Source organism: Ambystoma mexicanum, chromosome 4p (assembly GCF_040938575.1).
Source record: "Ambystoma mexicanum isolate Mex_15411 chromosome 4p, UKY_AmexF1_1, whole genome shotgun sequence".
NCBI classification, from domain to species: Eukaryota; Metazoa; Chordata; class Amphibia; order Caudata; family Ambystomatidae; genus Ambystoma; species Ambystoma mexicanum.
This window is the reverse complement of record NC_090927.1, coordinates 924,841,076-924,859,195: the sequence shown is the minus strand read 5'-3', so window position 1 is coordinate 924,859,195 and position 18,120 is coordinate 924,841,076.

Below are 18,120 nucleotides of genomic sequence, written 5' to 3'. Positions count from 1 at the left end.
AGCAGAATGCAATTGGGCACTATCAGTGATCCATGGAGCAGGCAACACAATTGGCTCAATGGGAGCAGAATGCAAATGGGCACTATCAGTAACGCATGTAGCAGGCTTCACAATTGCCTCAATGGGAGCAGAATGTAATTGGGCACTATATCTAGTACATGGAACATGCAACATAATTGGCTCAATGGAAACAGAATGTAATTGAGCATTATCTGAAATGCATGGAACAGGCAACACAGTTGGCTCAATAGAAGCAGAATGCAACAGGGCACTACCTCTAATGCATGGAGTAAATAACACAATTGGCTCAGTGGGAGTAGAATGCAATTGGGAACTATCTTAATGCATGGAACAGGCAACACAATTGGCTCAATATAACCAGAAAGCAATTGATCACTATCTCTAAGGCTAGGAACAGGCAACACAATTAGCTCAATGGGAGCAGAATGCATTTGGGCACTATCAGTAATGCATGGAGCAGGCAACACAATTAGCTAAATGGGAGCAGAATGTAATTGGGCACTATCTCTAGTGCATGGAACAGGCAAAACAATTGGCTCAGTGGGTTTAGATTGCAATTTGATACTATCTCTAATGCATGAAACAGGCAACACAATTGGCTCAATGGAAGCAGAATGCAACTGGGCTCTATCTCTAATGCATGGAACAGGCAACACAATTGGATCAATAGAAGCAGAATGCAATTGGGCACTATCAGTAATGCATGGAGCAGGCAACACACTTGGCTCAATGGGAGCAGAATGCAATTGGGCGCTGTCTCTAATGCATGGAACAGGCAACACAATTGGCTCAGTGGGATTAGAATGCAAATGGGCACTATTAGTTATGAATAAAACAGGCAACACAATGTCTCATTAGTAGCACAATGCAATTGCGCACTATCTCTAATGCATGGAACAGGCAACACAATTGCCTCAATAGAAGCAGAATGCAATAAGGAACTCTCTCTAATGCATGGAACAGGCAACACAATTGGCTCAATGGGAGCATAATGCAATTGGGCACTATCAGTAATGCAGGGAGCAGGCAACACAATTGGCTCAGTGGGAGCAGAATGCAATTGGGCACTATCAGTAATGCATGGAACAGGCAACACAATTGGCTCAATGGGAGCAAAATGCAATTGAGCACTATCAGTAATGCAGGGAGCAGGCAACACAATTGGCTGAATGGGAGCAGAATGCAATTGGGCACTATATCTAATGCATGGAACAGGCAACACAATTGGGTCAGTGGGAGAAGATTGCAATTAGACACTCTCTCTAATGCATGGAAAAGGCAACACAATTGGCTCAATAGAAGCACAATGCAATTGGGCACTATCTCTAATGCATGGAATAGGCAACATAATTGGCTCAATGGAAACAGAATGCAATTGGGCACTATTAGTAATGCATAAAACATGCAACACAATTGGCTCAATAGAAGCACAATGCAATTGGGCACTATCTCGAATGCATGGAACAGGCAACGTAATTGGCTCAATAGAAGCACAATGCAATTGGGCACTATCTCTAATGCATGGAACAGGCAACATAATTGGCTCAATGGAAACAGAATGCAATTGGGCACTATTAGTAATGCATAAAACATGCAACACAATTGGCTCAATAGAAGCACAATGCAATTGGGCACTATCAGTAATGCATGGAACAGGCAACACAATTGGCTCAATGGGAGCAAAATGCAATTGAGCACTATCAGTAATGCAGGGAGCAGGCAACACAATTGGCTGAATGGGAGCAGAATGCAATTGGGCACTGTCTCTAATGCATGGAATAGGCAACACAATTGGCTCAATAGAAGCACAATGCAATTGGGCACTATCTCTAATGCATGGAACAGGCAACATAATTGGCTCAATGGAAACAGAATGCAATTGGGCACTATTAGTAATGCATAAAACATGCAACACAATTTGCTCAATAGAAGCACAATGCAATTGGGCACTATCTCTAATGCATGGAAAAGGCAACACAATTGGCTCAATAGAAGCAGAAAGTGATTGGGCACTATCTCTAATGCATGGAACAGGCAACACAATTGGCTCAATAGAAGTAGAATGCAATAGGGCACTATCTCTAATGCATGGCGCAGGCAACACAATTGCTCAATAGAAGCAGAATGCAATTGGGCACTATCTCGAATGCATGGAACAGGCAACGCAATTGGCTCAATAGAAGCACAATGCAATTGGGCACTATCTCTAATGCATGGAACAGGCAACATAATTGGCTCAATGGAAACAGAATGCAATTGAGCACTATCTCTGAAGCATGGAACAAGCAACATAACTGGCTCTATAGAATCAGAATGCAATTGGGCACTATCAGTAATGCATGGAGCAGGCAAAACAATTGTCTCAATGGGAGCAGTATGCAATTGAGCACTATCTCTAGTGCATGGACCAGGCAATATAAACATAATTGGCTCAATGGAACCAAAATGCAATTGAGCACTATCTCTAATGCATGGAACAGGTAACACAATTGGTTCAATAGAAGCAGAAAGAAATAGGGCACTACCTCTAATGCATGGAACAGACAACACAGTTGGCTCAATAGAAGCAGAATGCAATTGGGCACTATTAGTAACGCATGGAGCAGGCAACACAATTGGATCAATGGGAGCAGAATGCAATTGGGCACTATCAGTAATGCATGGAGAAAATAACACAATTGGCTCAGTAGGAGTAGAATGCAATTGGGCACTATCTCTAATGCATGGAACAGGCAACACAATTGGCTCAATAGAACCATAAAGTAATTGATCACTATCTTTAATGCTTGGAACAGGCAACACAATTGACTCAGTGGGATTAGAATGCCACTGGGCACTGTTAATAATGCATATAACAGGCAACACAATTGGCTCAGTGGGCTTAGAATGCAATTGGGCACTATTAGCCATGCATAAAACAGGTAACACAATTGGCTCAATAGAAGCAGAATGCAATTGGGCACTATCTCTAATCTATGGAACAGGCAACATAATTGGCTAAACGGAAACAGAATGCAATTGAGCACTATCTCTAATGCATGGAACAGGTAACACAATTGGCTCAATAGAAGCAGAAGGCAATTGGGCACTATCAGTAATGCATGGAGCAGGCAACACAAATGGCTCAATGGGGCAAAATGTAATTGGGCACTATCAGGAATCCATGGAGCAGGCAACACAATTGGCTCAATGGGAGCAGAATGCAACTGGGCACTATCAGTAATGCATGGAGGAGGCAACACAATTGCCTCAATGGGAGCAGAATGTAATTGGGCACTATCTCTAGTACATGGAACAGGCAACATAAAGGGCTCAATGGAAACAGAATATAATTGAGTATTATCTCTAATGCATGGAAGAGGCAACACAATTGGCTCAATAGAAGCAGAATGCAACAGAGCACTCCCTCTAATGCATGGAGCAAATAACACAATTGGCTCAGTGGGAGGAGAATGCAATTGGGAACTAAGTCTAATGCATGGAACAGACAACACAATTGGCTCAATATAACCAGAAAGCAATTGATCACTATCTCAAAGGTTAGGAACAGGCAACACAATTGGCTCAGTGGGATTAGAATGCCATTGCGCACTATTAATAATGCATAAAACAGGCAACACAATTGGCTCAATAGAAGCAGAATGCAATTGGGCACATTCTCTAATGCATGGAACAGGCAACACACTTGGCTCAATGGGAGCAGAATGCAATTGAGCACTATCTCTAATGGATGGTGCAGACAACACAATTGGCTCAATAGAAGCAGAATGCAATTGGGCACTATCAGTAATGCAAGGAACAGGCAAAACAATTGGCTCAGTGGGATTAGAATGCAATTGGGCACTATTAGTTATGCATAAAACAGTCAACACAAATGGCTCAATAGTAGCACAATTCAATTGCACAATATCTCTAATGCATGGAACAGGCAACACAATTGGCACAATAGAAGCAAAATGCAATTGGGCACTATCTATAATGCATGGAAAAGGCAACATAAATGTCTCAATGGAAATAGAATGCAATTGAGCACTATCTCTAATGCAAGGAACAGGTAACACAATTGGCTCAGTGGGAGAAGTATGTAACTGGGCAATATCTCTAGTGCATGGAACAGGCAACATAATTGGCGCAAAGGAAACAGAATGCAATTAAGCACTATCTCTAATGCGTGGAACATGCAACACAATTGGCTCAATAGACGCAGTATGCAATAGGGAACTCTCTCTAATGCATGGAACAGGCAACACAATTGGGTCAGTGGGAGAAGATTGCAATTAGACACTCTCTCTAATGCATGGAAAAGGCAACACAATTGGCTCAATAGAAGCAGAAAGCAATTGTGAACTATCTCTAATGCATTAAACAGGGAATATAATTGGCTCAATGGAAGCAAAATGCAACTGGGCGCTATGGCTAATGCATGGAACAGGCAGCACAATTGGCTCAGTGGGATTAGAATGCAATTGGGCACTATTAGTAATGCATAAAACATGCAACACAATTGGCTCAATAGAAGCACAATGCAATTGAGCACTATCTCGAATGCATGGAACAGGCAACGCAATTGGCTCAATAGAAGCACAATGCAATTGGGCACTATCTCTAATGCATGGAACAAGCAACATAATTGGCTCAATGGAAACAGAATGCAATTGAGCACTATCTCTGAAGCATGGAACAAGCAACACAACTGGCTCAATAGAATCAGAATGCAATTGGGCACTATCAGTAATGCATGGAGCAGGCAACACACTTGTCTCAATGGGAGCAGTATGTAATTGAGCACTATCTCTAGTGCATGGACCAGGCAACATAATTGGCTCAATGGACAAAATGCAATTGAGCACTATCTCTAATGCATGGAACAGGCAACACAATTGGTTCAATAGAAGCAGAAAGAAATAGGGCACTACCTCTAATGCATGGAACAGATAACACAGTTGGCTCAATAGAAGCAGAATGCAATTGGGCACTATTAGTAACGCATGGAGCAGGCAACACAATTGGATCAATGGGAGCAGAATGCAATTGGGCACTATCAGTAATGCATGGAGAAAATAGCACAATTGGCTCAGTAGGAGTAGAATGCAATTGGGCACTATCTCTAATGCATGGAACAGGCAACACAATTGGCTCAATAGAACCATAAAGTAATTGATCACTATCTTTAATGCTTGGAACAGGCAACACAATTGACTCAGTGGGATTAGAATGCCACTGGGCACTGTTAATAATGCATATAACAGGCAACACAATTGGCTCAGTGGGCTTAGAATGCAATTGGGCACTATTAGCTATGCATAAAACAGGCAACAAAATTGGCTAAATAGAAGCAGAATGCAATTGGGCACTATCTCTAATCTATGGAACAGGCAACATAATTGGCTCAATGGAAACAGAATGCAATTGAGCACTATCTCTAATGCATGGAACAGGTAACACAATTGGCTCAATAGAAGCAGAAGGAAATTGGGCACTATCAGTAATGCATGGAGCAGGCAACACAAATGGCTCAATGGGGCAAAATGTAATTGGGCACTATCAGGAATCCATGGAGCAGGCAACACAATTGGCTCAATGGGAGCAGAATGCAACTGGGCACTATCAGTAATGCATGGAGGAGGCAACACAATTGCCTCAATGGGAGCAGAATGTAATTGGGCACTATCTCTAGTACATGGAACAGGCAACATAATTGGCTCAATGGAAACATAATGTAATTGAGCATTATCTCTAATGCATGGAAGAGGCAACACAATTGGCTCAATAGAAGCAGAATGCAACAGAGCACTACCTCTAATGCATGGAGCAAATAACACAATTGGCTCGGTGGGAGGAGAATGCAATTGGGAACTAAGTCTAATGCATGGAACAGACAACACAATTGGCTCAATATAACCAGAAAGCAATTGATCACTATCTCTAAGGTTAGGAACAGGCAACACAATTGGCTCAGTGGGATTAGAATGCCATTGCACACTATTAATAATGCATAAAACAGGCAACACAATTGGCTCAATAGAAGCAGAATGCAATCGGGCACATTCTCTAATGCATGGAACAGGCAACACACTTGGCTAAATGGGAGCAGAATGCAATTGGGCACTATCTCTAATGCATGGCGCAGGCAACACAATTGGCTCAATAGAAGCAGAATGCAATTGGGCACTATCAGTAATGCAAGGAACAGGCAACACAATTGGCTCAGTGGGATTAGAATGCAATTGGGCACTATTAGTTATGCATAAAACAGTCAACACAAATGGCTCAATAGTAGCACAATTCAATTGCGCAATATCTCTTATGCATGGAACAGGCAACACAATTGGCTCAATAGAAGCAAAATGCAATTGGGCACTCTCTATAATGCATGGAAAGGGCAACATAAATGTCTCAATGGAAACAGAATGCAATTGAGCACTATCTCTAATGCAAGGAACAGGTAACACAATTGGCTCAGTGGGAGAAGTATGTAACTGGGCAATATCTCTAGTGCATGGAACAGGCAACATAATTGGCGCAAAGGAAACAGAATGCAATTAAGCACTATCTCTAATGCGTGGAACATGCAACACAATTGGCTCAATAGAAGCAGAAAGCAATTGTGAACTATCTCTAATGCATTAAACAGGGAATATAATTGGCTCAATGGAAGCAAAATGCAACTGGGCGCTATGTCTAATGCATGGAACAGGCAGCAAAATTGGCTCAGTGGGATTAGAATGCAATTGAGCACTATTAGTAATGCATAAAACATGCAACACAATTGGCTCAATAGAAGCACAATGCAATTGGGCACTATCTCGAATGCATGGAACAGGCAACGCAATTGGCTCAATAGAAGCACAATGCAATTGGGCACTATCTCTAATGCATGGAACAGGAACATAATTGGCTCAATAGAAACAGAATGCAATTGAGCACTATCTCTGAAGCATGGAACAAGCATTACAACTGGCTCAATAGAATCAGAATGCAATTGGGCACTATCTATAATGCATGGAACAGGCAACATAATTGGCTCAATGGGAATGCAATTGAGCACTATCTCTAATGCATGGAACAGGTAACACCATTGGCTCAATGGGAGCAGAATGAAAATGGACAATATATCTAGTGCATGGAACAGGCAACATAATTGGTGCAAAGGAAACAGAATGCAATTGAGCACTATCTCTAATGCGTGGAACATGCAACACAATTGGCTCAATAGAAGCAGAATGCAATAGGGAACTCTCTCTAATGCATGGAACAGGCAACACAATTGGGTCAGTGGGAGAAGATTGCAATTAGACACTCTCTCTAATGCATGGAAAATGCAACACAATTGGCTCAATAGAAGCAGAAAGCAATTGTGAACTATCTCTAATGCATTAAACAGGCAACACAATTGGCTCAATAGAACCATAAAGTAATTGATCACTATCTTTAATGCTTGGAACAGGCAACACAATTGACTCAGTGGGATTGGAATGCCACTGGGCACTGTTAATAATGCATATAACAGGCAACACAATTGGCTCAGTGGGCTTAGAATGCAATTGGGCACTATTAGCTATGCATACAACAGGCAACACAATTGGCTCAATAGAAGCAGAATGCAATTGGGCACTATCTCTAATCTATGGAACAGGCAACATAATTGGCTCAATGGAAACAGAATGCAATTGAGCACTATCTCTAATGCATGGAACAGGTAACACAATTGGCTCAATAGAAGCAGAAGGAAATTGGGCACTATCAGTAATGCATGGAGCAGGCAACACAAATGGCTCAATGGGGCAAAATGTAATTGGGCACTATCAGGAATCCATGGAGCAGGCAACACAATTGGCTCAATGGGAGCAGAATGCAACTGGGCACTATCAGTAATGCATGGAGGAGGCAACACAATTGCCTCAATGGGAGCAGAATGTAATTGGGCACTATCTCTAGTACATGGAACAGGCAACATAATTGGCTCAATGGAAACAGAATGTAATTGAGCATTATCTCTAATGCATGGAAGAGGCAACACAATTGGCTCAATAGAAGCACAATGCAACAGAGCACTACCTCTAATGCATGGAGCAAATAACACAATTGGCTCAGTGGGAGGAGAATGCAATTGGGAACTAAGTCTAATGCATGGAACAGACAACACAATTGGCTCAATATAACCAGAAAGCAATTGATCACTATCTCTAAGGTTAGGAACAGGCAACACAATTGGCTCAGTGGGATTAGAATTCCATTGCACACTATTAATAATGCATAAAACAGGCAACACAATTGGCTCAATAGAAGCAGAATGCAATTGGGCACATTCTCGAATGCATGGAACAGGCAACGCAATTGGCTCAATAGAAGCACAATGCAATTGGGCACTATCTCTAATGCATGGAACAGGCAACATAATTGGCTCAATGGAAACAGAATGCAATTGAGCACTATCTCTGAAGCATGGAACAAGCAACATAACTGGCTCTATAGAATCAGAATGCAATTGGGCACTATCAGTAATGCATGGAGCAGGCAAAACAATTGTCTCAATGGGAGCAGTATGCAATTGAGCACTATCTCTAGTGCATGGACCAGGCAATATAAACATAATTGGCTCAATGGAACCAAAATGCAATTGAGCACTATCTCTAATGCATGGAACAGGTAACACAATTGGTTCAATAGAAGCAGAAAGAAATAGGGCACTACCTCTAATGCATGGAACAGACAACACAGTTGGCTCAATAGAAGCAGAATGCAATTGGGCACTATTAGTAACGCATGGAGCAGGCAACACAATTGGATCAATGGGAGCAGAATGCAATTGGGCACTATCAGTAATGCATGGAGAAAATAACACAATTGGCTCAGTAGGAGTAGAATGCAATTGGGCACTATCTCTAATGCATGGAACAGGCAACACAATTGGCTCAATAGAACCATAAAGTAATTGATCACTATCTTTAATGCTTGGAACAGGCAACACAATTGACTCAGTGGGATTAGAATGCCACTGGGCACTGTTAATAATGCATATAACAGGCAACACAATTGGCTCAGTGGGCTTAGAATGCAATTGGGCACTATTAGCCATGCATAAAACAGGTAACACAATTGGCTCAATAGAAGCAGAATGCAATTGGGCACTATCTCTAATCTATGGAACAGGCAACATAATTGGCTAAACGGAAACAGAATGCAATTGAGCACTATCTCTAATGCATGGAACAGGTAACACAATTGGCTCAATAGAAGCAGAAGGCAATTGGGCACTATCAGTAATGCATGGAGCAGGCAACACAAATGGCTCAATGGGGCAAAATGTAATTGGGCACTATCAGGAATCCATGGAGCAGGCAACACAATTGGCTCAATGGGAGCAGAATGCAACTGGGCACTATCAGTAATGCATGGAGGAGGCAACACAATTGCCTCAATGGGAGCAGAATGTAATTGGGCACTATCTCTAGTACATGGAACAGGCAACATAAAGGGCTCAATGGAAACAGAATATAATTGAGTATTATCTCTAATGCATGGAAGAGGCAACACAATTGGCTCAATAGAAGCAGAATGCAACAGAGCACTCCCTCTAATGCATGGAGCAAATAACACAATTGGCTCAGTGGGAGGAGAATGCAATTGGGAACTAAGTCTAATGCATGGAACAGACAACACAATTGGCTCAATATAACCAGAAAGCAATTGATCACTATCTCAAAGGTTAGGAACAGGCAACACAATTGGCTCAGTGGGATTAGAATGCCATTGCGCACTATTAATAATGCATAAAACAGGCAACACAATTGGCTCAATAGAAGCAGAATGCAATTGGGCACATTCTCTAATGCATGGAACAGGCAACACACTTGGCTCAATGGGAGCAGAATGCAATTGAGCACTATCTCTAATGGATGGTGCAGACAACACAATTGGCTCAATAGAAGCAGAATGCAATTGGGCACTATCAGTAATGCAAGGAACAGGCAAAACAATTGGCTCAGTGGGATTAGAATGCAATTGGGCACTATTAGTTATGCATAAAACAGTCAACACAAATGGCTCAATAGTAGCACAATTCAATTGCACAATATCTCTAATGCATGGAACAGGCAACACAATTGGCACAATAGAAGCAAAATGCAATTGGGCACTATCTATAATGCATGGAAAAGGCAACATAAATGTCTCAATGGAAATAGAATGCAATTGAGCACTATCTCTAATGCAAGGAACAGGTAACACAATTGGCTCAGTGGGAGAAGTATGTAACTGGGCAACATCTCTAGTGCATGGAACAGGCAACATAATTGGCGCAAAGGAAACAGAATGCAATTAAGCACTATCTCTAATGCGTGGAACATGCAACACAATTGGCTCAATAGACGCAGTATGCAATAGGGAACTCTCTCTAATGCATGGAACAGGCAACACAATTGGGTCAGTGGGAGAAGATTGCAATTAGACACTCTCTCTAATGCATGGAAAAGGCAACACAATTGGCTCAATAGAAGCAGAAAGCAATTGTGAACTATCTCTAATGCATTAAACAGGGAATATAATTGGCTCAATGGAAGCAAAATGCAACTGGGCGCTATGGCTAATGCATGGAACAGGCAGCACAATTGGCTCAGTGGGATTAGAATGCAATTGGGCACTATTAGTAATGCATAAAACATGCAACACAATTGGCTCAATAGAAGCACAATGCAATTGAGCACTATCTCGAATGCATGGAACAGGCAACGCAATTGGCTCAATAGAAGCACAATGCAATTGGGCACTATCTCTAATGCATGGAACAAGCAACATAATTGGCTCAATGGAAACAGAATGCAATTGAGCACTATCTCTGAAGCATGGAACAAGCAACACAACTGGCTCAATAGAATCAGAATGCAATTGGGCACTATCAGTAATGCATGGAGCAGGCAACACACTTGTCTCAATGGGAGCAGTATGTAATTGAGCACTATCTCTAGTGCATGGACCAGGCAACATAATTGGCTCAATGGACAAAATGCAATTGAGCACTATCTCTAATGCATGGAACAGGCAACACAATTGGTTCAATAGAAGCAGAAAGAAATAGGGCACTACCTCTAATGCATGGAACAGATAACACAGTTGGCTCAATAGAAGCAGAATGCAATTGGGCACTATTAGTAACGCATGGAGCAGGCAACACAATTGGATCAATGGGAGCAGAATGCAATTGGGCACTATCAGTAATGCATGGAGAAAATAGCACAATTGGCTCAGTAGGAGTAGAATGCAATTGGGCACTATCTCTAATGCATGGAACAGGCAACACAATTGGCTCAATAGAACCATAAAGTAATTGATCACTATCTTTAATGCTTGGAACAGGCAACACAATTGACTCAGTGGGATTAGAATGCCACTGGGCACTGTTAATAATGCATATAACAGGCAACACAATTGGCTCAGTGGGCTTAGAATGCAATTGGGCACTATTAGCTATGCATAAAACAGGCAACAAAATTGGCTAAATAGAAGCAGAATGCAATTGGGCACTATCTCTAATCTATGGAACAGGCAACATAATTGGCTCAATGGAAACAGAATGCAATTGAGCACTATCTCTAATGCATGGAACAGGTAACACAATTGGCTCAATAGAAGCAGAAGGAAATTGGGCACTATCAGTAATGCATGGAGCAGGCAACACAAATGGCTCAATGGGGCAAAATGTAATTGGGCACTATCAGGAATCCATGGAGCAGGCAACACAATTGGCTCAATGGGAGCAGAATGCAACTGGGCACTATCAGTAATGCATGGAGGAGGCAACACAATTGCCTCAATGGGAGCAGAATGTAATTGGGCACTATCTCTAGTACATGGAACAGGCAACATAATTGGCTCAATGGAAACATAATGTAATTGAGCATTATCTCTAATGCATGGAAGAGGCAACACAATTGGCTCAATAGAAGCAGAATGCAACAGAGCACTACCTCTAATGCATGGAGCAAATAACACAATTGGCTCAGTGGGAGGAGAATGCAATTGGGAACTAAGTCTAATGCATGGAACAGACAACACAATTGGCTCAATATAACCAGAAAGCAATTGATCACTATCTCTAAGGTTAGGAACAGGCAACACAATTGGCTCAGTGGGATTAGAATGCCATTGCACACTATTAATAATGCATAAAACAGGCAACACAATTGGCTCAATAGAAGCAGAATGCAATCGGGCACATTCTCTAATGCATGGAACAGGCAACACACTTGGCTAAATGGGAGCAGAATGCAATTGGGCACTATCTCTAATGCATGGCGCAGGCAACACAATTGGCTCAATAGAAGCAGAATGCAATTGGGCACTATCAGTAATGCAAGGAACAGGCAACACAATTGGCTCAGTGGGATTAGAATGCAATTGGGCACTATTAGTTATGCATAAAACAGTCAACACAAATGGCTCAATAGTAGCACAATTCAATTGCGCAATATCTCTTATGCATGGAACAGGCAACACAATTGGCTCAATAGAAGCAAAATGCAATTGGGCACTCTCTATAATGCATGGAAAGGGCAAAATAAATGTCTCAATGGAAACAGAATGCAATTGAGCACTATCTCTAATGCAAGGAACAGTTAACACAATTGGCTCAGTGGGAGAAGTATGTAACTGGGCAATATCTCTAGTGCATGGAACAGGCAACATAATTGGCGCAAAGGAAACAGAATGCAATTAAGCACTATCTCTAATGCGTGGAACATGCAACACAATTGGCTCAATAGAAGCAGAAAGCAATTGTGAACTATCTCTAATGCATTAAACAGGGAATATAATTGGCTCAATGGAAGCAAAATGCAACTGGGCGCTATGTCTAATGCATGGAACAGGCAGCAAAATTGGCTCAGTGGGATTAGAATGCAATTGAGCACTATTAGTAATGCATAAAACATGCAACACAATTGGCTCAATAGAAGCACAATGCAATTGGGCACTATCTCGAATGCATGGAACAGGCAACGCAATTGGCTCAATAGAAGCACAATGCAATTGGGCACTATCTCTAATGCATGGAACAGGAACATAATTGGCTCAATAGAAACAGAATGCAATTGAGCACTATCTCTGAAGCATGGAACAAGCATTACAACTGGCTCAATAGAATCAGAATGCAATTGGGCACTATCTATAATGCATGGAACAGGCAACATAATTGGCTCAATGGGAATGCAATTGAGCACTATCTCTAATGCATGGAACAGGTAACACCATTGGCTCAATGGGAGCAGAATGAAAATGGACAATATATCTAGTGCATGGAACAGGCAACATAATTGGTGCAAAGGAAACAGAATGCAATTGAGCACTATCTCTAATGCGTGGAACATGCAACACAATTGGCTCAATAGAAGCAGAATGCAATAGGGAACTCTCTCTAATGCATGGAACAGGCAACACAATTGGGTCAGTGGGAGAAGATTGCAATTAGACACTCTCTCTAATGCATGGAAAATGCAACACAATTGGCTCAATAGAAGCAGAAAGCAATTGTGAACTATCTCTAATGCATTAAACAGGCAACACAATTGGCTCAATAGAACCATAAAGTAATTGATCACTATCTTTAATGCTTGGAACAGGCAACACAATTGACTCAGTGGGATTGGAATGCCACTGGGCACTGTTAATAATGCATATAACAGGCAACACAATTGGCTCAGTGGGCTTAGAATGCAATTGGGCACTATTAGCTATGCATACAACAGGCAACACAATTGGCTCAATAGAAGCAGAATGCAATTGGGCACTATCTCTAATCTATGGAACAGGCAACATAATTGGCTCAATGGAAACAGAATGCAATTGAGCACTATCTCTAATGCATGGAACAGGTAACACAATTGGCTCAATAGAAGCAGAAGGAAATTGGGCACTATCAGTAATGCATGGAGCAGGCAACACAAATGGCTCAATGGGGCAAAATGTAATTGGGCACTATCAGGAATCCATGGAGCAGGCAACACAATTGGCTCAATGGGAGCAGAATGCAACTGGGCACTATCAGTAATGCATGGAGGAGGCAACACAATTGCCTCAATGGGAGCAGAATGTAATTGGGCACTATCTCTAGTACATGGAACAGGCAACATAATTGGCTCAATGGAAACAGAATGTAATTGAGCATTATCTCTAATGCATGGAAGAGGCAACACAATTGGCTCAATAGAAGCAGAATGCAACAGAGCACTACCTCTAATGCATGGAGCAAATAACACAATTGGCTCAGTGGGAGGAGAATGCAATTGGGAACTAAGTCTAATGCATGGAACAGACAACACAATTGGCTCAATATAACCAGAAAGCAATTGATCACTATCTCTAAGGTTAGGAACAGGCAACACAATTGGCTCAGTGGGATTAGAATTCCATTGCACACTATTAATAATGCATAAAACAGGCAACACAATTGGCTCAATAGAAGCAGAATGCAATTGGGCACATTCTCTAATGCATGGAACAGGCAACACACTTGGCTCAATGGGAGCAGAATGCAATTGGGCACTATCTCTAATGCATGGCGCAGGCAACACAATTGGCTCAATAGAAGCAGAATGCAATTGGGCACTATCAGTAATGCAAGGAACAGGCAACACAATTGGCTCAGTGGGATTAGAATGCAATTGGGCACTATTAGTTATGCATAAAACAGTCAACACAAATGGCTCAATAGTAGCACAATTCAATTGCGCAATATCTCTAATGCATGGAACAGGCAACACAATTGGCTCAATAGAAGCAAAATGCAATTGGGCACTATCTATAATGCATCGAAAAGGCAACATAAATGTCTCAATGGAAACAGAATGCAATTGAGCACTATCTCTAATGCAAGGAACAGGTAACACAATTGGCTCAGTGGGAGAAGTATGTAAATGGGCAATATCTCTAGTGCATGGAGCAGGCAACATAATTGGCGCAAAGGAAACAGAATGCAATTAAGCACTATCTCTAATGCGTGGAACATGCAACACAATTGGCTCAATAGAAGCAGAAAGCAATTGTGAACTATCTCTAATGCATTAAACAGGGAATATAATTGGCTCAATGGAAGCAAAATGCAACTGGGTGCTATGTCTAATGCATGGAACAGGCAGCAAAATTGGCTCAGTGGGATTAGAATGCAATTGGGCACTATTAGTAATGCATAAAACATGCAACACAATTGGCTCAATAGAAGCACAATGCGATTGGGCACTATCTCGAATGCATGGAACAGGCAACACAATTGGCTCAATAGAAGCACAATGCAATTGGGCACTATCTCTAATGCATGGAACAGGCAACATAATTGGCTCAATGGAAACAGAATGCAATTGAGCACTATATCTGAAGCATGGAACAAGCATCACAACTGGCTCAATAGAATCAGAATGCAATTGGGCACTATCAGTAATGCATGGAGCAGGCAACACAATTGTCTCAATGGGAGCAGTATGTAATTGAGCACTATCTCTAGTGCATGGACCAGGCAACATAATTGGCTCAATGGAAACAAAATGCAATTGAGCACTATCTCTAATGCATGGAACAGGCAACACAATTGGTTCAATAGAAGCAGAAAGAAATAGGGCACTACATCTAATGCATGGAACAGACAGCACAGTTGGCTCAATAGAAGCAGAATGCAATTGGGCACTATTAGTAACGCATGGAGCAGGCAACACAATTGGATAAATGGGAGCAGAATGCAATTGGGCACTATCAGTAATGCATGGAGAAAATAGCACAATTGGCTCAGTAGGAGTAGAATGCAATTGGGCACTATCTCTAATGCATGGAACAGGCAACACAATTGGCTCAATAGAACCATAAAGTAATTGATCACTATCTTTAATGCTTGGAACAGGCAACACAATTGACTCAGTGGGATTAGAATGCCACTGGGCACTGTTAATAATGCATATAACAGGCAACACAATTGGCTCAGTGGGCTTAGAATGCAATTGGGCACTATTAGCTATGCATAAAACAGGCAACACAATTGGCTCAATAGAAGCAGAATGTAATTGGGCACTATCTCTAATCTATGGAACAGGCAACATAATTGGCTCAATGGAAACACAATGCAATTGAGCACTATCTCTAATGCATGGAACAGGTAACACAATTGGCTCAATAGAAGCAGAAGGAAATTGGGCACTATCAGTAATGCATGGAGCAGGCAACACAAATGGCTCAATGGGGCAAAATGTAATTGGGCACTATCAGGAATCCATGGAGCAGGCAACACAATTGGCTCAATGGGAGCAGAATGCAACAGGGCACTATCAGTAATGCATGGAGGAGGCAACACAATTGCCTCAATGGGAGCAGAATGTAATTGGGCACTATCTCTAGTACATGGAACAGGCAACATAATTGGCTCAATGGAAACAGAATGTAATTGAGCATTATCTCTAATGCATGGAAGAGGCAACACAATTGGCTCAATAGAAGCAGAATGCAACAGAGCACTACCTCTAATGCATGGAGCAAATAACACAATTGGCTCAGTGGGAGGAGAATGCAATTGGGAACTAAGTCTAATGCATGGAACAGACAAAACAATTGGCTCAATATAACCAGAAATCAATTGATCACTATCTCTAAGGTTAGGAACAGGCAACACAATTGGCTCAGTGGGATTAGAATGCCATTGCACACTATTAATAATGCATAAAACAGTCAACACAAATGGCTCAATAGTAGCACAATTCAATTGCGCAATATCTCTTATGCATGGAACAGGCAACACAATTGGCTCAATAGAAGCAAAATGCAATTGGGCACTATCTATAATGCATGGAAAAGGCAACATAAATGTCTCAATGGAAACAGAATGCAATTGAGCACTATCTCTAATGCAAGGAACAGGTAACACAATTGGCTCAGTGGGAGAAGTATGTAACTGGGCAATATCTCTAGTGCATGGAACAGGCAACATAAGTGGCGCAAAGGAAACAGAATGCAATTAAGCACTATCTCTAATGCGTGGAACATGCAACACAATTGGCTCAATAGAAGCAGAAAGCAATTGTGAACTATCTCTAATGCATTAAACAGGGAATATAATTGGCTCAATGGAAGCAAAATGCAACTGGGCGCTATGTCTAATGCATGGAACAGGCAGCAAAATTGGCTCAGTGGGATTAGAATGCAATTGAGCACTATTAGTAATGCATAAAACATGCAACACAATTGGCTCAATAGAAGCACAATGCAATTGGGCACTATCTCTAATGCATGGAACAGGAACAAAATTGGCTCAATGGAAACAGAATGCAATTGAGCACTATCTCTGAAGCATGGAACAAGCATTACAACTGGCTCAATAGAATCAGAATGCAATTGGGCACTATCTATAATGCATGGAACAGGCAACATAATTGGCTCAATGGGAATGCAATTGAGCACTATCTCTAATGCATGGAACAGGTAACACCATTGGCTCAATGGGAGCAGAATGAAAATGGACAATACATCTAGTGCATGGAACAGGCAACATAATTGGTGCAAAGGAAACAGAATGCAATTGAGCACTATCTCTAATGCGTGGAACATGCAACACAATTGGCTCAATAGAAGCAGAATGCAATAGGGAACTCTCTCTAATGCATGGAACAGGCAACACAATTGGGTCAGTGGGAGAAGATTGCAATTAGACACTCTCTCTAATGCATGGAAAATGCAACACAATTGGCTCAATAGAAGCAGAAAGCAATTGTGAACTATCTCTAATGCATTAAACAGGGAATATAATTGGCTCAATGGAAGGAAAATGCAACTGGGCGCTATGTCTAATGCATGGAACAGGCAGCACAATTGGCTCAGTGGGATTAGAATGCAATTGGGCACTATTAGTAATGCATAAAACATGAAACACAATTGGCTCAATAGAAGCACAATGCAATTGGGCACTATCTCTAATGCATGGAACAGGCAACATAATTGGCTCAATGGAAACAGAATGCAATTGAGCACTATCTCTGAAGCATGGAACAAGCATCACAACTGGCTCAATAGAATCAGAATGCAATTGGGCACTATCAGTAATGCATGGAGCAGGCAACACAATTGTCTCAA